The 2790-nt window shown below is 36.2% G+C and overlaps 1 pseudogene; it reads right to left on the bottom strand.

Annotated features, from left to right (window-relative positions):
- Window positions 1-2399: 2399 nt before the first annotated feature.
- Window positions 2400-2510, bottom strand: LOC126627561 (small nucleolar RNA R71; annotated as a pseudogene).
- Window positions 2511-2790: the final 280 nt, after the last annotated feature.

Below are 2790 nucleotides of genomic sequence, written 5' to 3'. Positions count from 1 at the left end.
ACACCTATCCTAGATAGTTTTCCACCATTCTCCCTCATCCAAAACCATCCAAAAACCCCCTAACCCTCACTGCCGCAGCAAGGAGAAGAAGAAAGAGGAGCTTTCTGTGCAGATTTCAAAGTGGACTTCCTTGGCATTTTAGGTGTAATCTTTCTTATGTCTTCGATGTTTCAATTCAATAAACTTTGTGTTGTGAGTATAAGGAACTAAACCCCCTTAGTTGGGGGGTGATTCGAAACCATGTACATGCTTGCAATTTGATTCGATTACATTCAGTTGTTATTTCATAAGTTGTGGATTCAATTCGTTCATCTATTTGATTGATACTTATTTATGTATGTTGATTGAGAGTGCACACTTAGTTTTCATGCATGAATATGATGCTAGATTATGAGGGAGTTTCACCTAATAGTTATAATCTTATAATCACAAGTAGTGAAGATCAATTGAAAACGATCGCGTTGAATGAATTCTTAGCATAAGTTTCATGCAATTCATAGTAACAAATGCTTCGTCAATGCTTATGTTTTTCATAAAACGTAATGATTCTTGCTTGTATCTCTATTATGCAATTCATGTAGGGAACTTGTAGGGAATGTTTTGAGTTGTCGTATGCAATCATCCAACTTGATAAATTCTGGAAAAACTGAGGGTTAATTAGTGCAATTCACGGTTAACTTGGGGCGTTGAGTATTCATAGTTTATCGGAAGAACAACTGAAAATCGTTTTGTTTGCAAGTGTGACATGTGTGGAGAAGAACCTCCTAACTAGCCTTTTATCCATCCTTTTCACCAAAATCGTTTTTACAATCTGTGTTAATTAAAGTTTCTGTTTTGTTTTCAATTTCTGTCCAAAACTATTCCCCCTTTATTTTGAAGTCTTAGATTAGTTAGAAAGTGTTTTGATTTGTGTTTCTAGGTGTTTTGATTCAAGTTTTCAACCAATTTCGTCCAGATTAGTGTAAGTGCTCAAAACTGCCCAGAAAGTGGTTTTTAGGCAGTTTTGAGCCTTCTAGTTGCTGTTTTAAGTTTTAGGTTTGTTTAAGTGTTTTAACTTTTAGTTTTGCATTCTTTGAGTCTAGTTTAGTGTTTTTAACTTTGTTTTTGAGTGTTTAAGTCAGTTTCCAAGCGTTTAGCAATCCCTCCTAATCCCCGGTCTAGAACGATCCCTACTTACATCTTTACTACAATTTGACAAAAAGAGGGTTTAATTTGTGTGCTTCATATATTTCGCATCAGGATCAGACCATTATTGACACACCTAGCTACTCCATTTTCTGTCCATTCTCTCCCATTTACAGAAACCATTCATTCACAGCCGATCCACCTTCATTTACATCACATTTGGAGAACCAAGACCGAAGGCTACTCTTAAGGGATTTTCGACTTCAGTTCTTCTTCAAGGGTTTCTTCATCTTAATTCTATGTTCACTCATGTTATATATTTCTATGTCAAACTATTTGTAAACATGAGGTGTAACTAATCTCTTTCTAGGGATTCGATGTAGCCTAGCAAGATTGCCATGTAGTTAATTCAGAATGCTCAGTTGATCCATTTAATTCTTGTTTCATTCTCTGATTTAATTGTGACTTTGTATGTTGATTTTAATGCTTGATCACCATTTGAATTAACCACAAGTTGTATAGCCAATATTAAAAGCACACATCATGCATAATCTTGGTAGATATGGGAATGATTGAAGGAGATGTTTTGCAAACATCCTGCCTAGTGTTTCCTTTGGTTTTATGAAAGTTTCTTATGCATGACACATTCTTGATTAGGAACCAAAGTTACACATCACAATTAGGTTCATGATTAGGAACATTTGATCAAATCTACACATCATATAGTTGATCAAATCTAAGTGAAACAAACTCAAGAATTAGGTAGATTGCTGAGCATAAACTGACTTAACAAGCATGGAATTGGTTTAGCTATGGTGAAACCGAATCCCTAGCTTCATCTACATTGGTGCTATCCCATTTCATTACTTGTTGATTTATTCACTTGTGTTCACTTCATTTTTGTGAGTTTCTTTAAGTTACAACAACAAATCTGTCTAAGTTGATTAGTTTGATTATCTAATAAGGTTCTTGCAAAACAAGTGGTTGTATAGGTCCAATTAGTCCCTGTGGATTCGACACCCTTACTTGTGTTAATATACTCAACATGGCTTACCTAATGAGGATCCTTTAGCTCATGTTAAAGAATTTTATAACGTTGTGAGTGGTTTACCTTTGCAGGGAGTAAGTGAAGCAAATTTGAGGATGAGAGTGTTTCCTTACACCTTGAAAGATAGGGCCAAGGGTTGGTTGATGACTCTAGCACCTGGCTCCCTCATCACATGGGATGCCGTGGCTAAGAAGTTTTTGGAGAAGTTCTTTTCCACTCAAAAGACAGCCACATTAAGGGGACAAATCTTCAACGTCAAACAAGATGATGGAGAACCTTTCAATGAGTGTTGGGAGCGTTTTAAAGGCCTTTTGTTGCAATGTCCACACCATGGGTTACCTTTTCACTTACAAATGCAAATTTTCTATGATGGACTAACCCAAACATGTCAATCAACTGTTGATAATGCAGCAGGTGGAGCTTTGAAGAAAAAGAATGCTCAAGAGTCATATAACATTTATGAGATGTTGGGGTCTAATGCTCAACACAAAGATTTAAGGGGTAAGAAAGTTGGAGTATATGAAACAAGCTCTAATCATGAACTTTCATTGCAGGTAGCTAACCTAGAAAAGAAACTTGAAGCCGTGCTCAACAAGGTGCCAAAAGCAAATGAGGTG

This window comes from Malus sylvestris, chromosome 6 (assembly GCF_916048215.2).
Source record: "Malus sylvestris chromosome 6, drMalSylv7.2, whole genome shotgun sequence".
NCBI classification, from domain to species: Eukaryota; Viridiplantae; Streptophyta; class Magnoliopsida; order Rosales; family Rosaceae; genus Malus; species Malus sylvestris.
Note: the sequence above shows the minus strand (reverse complement) of the source record. Positions and strands in the feature narration are given on the sequence as shown.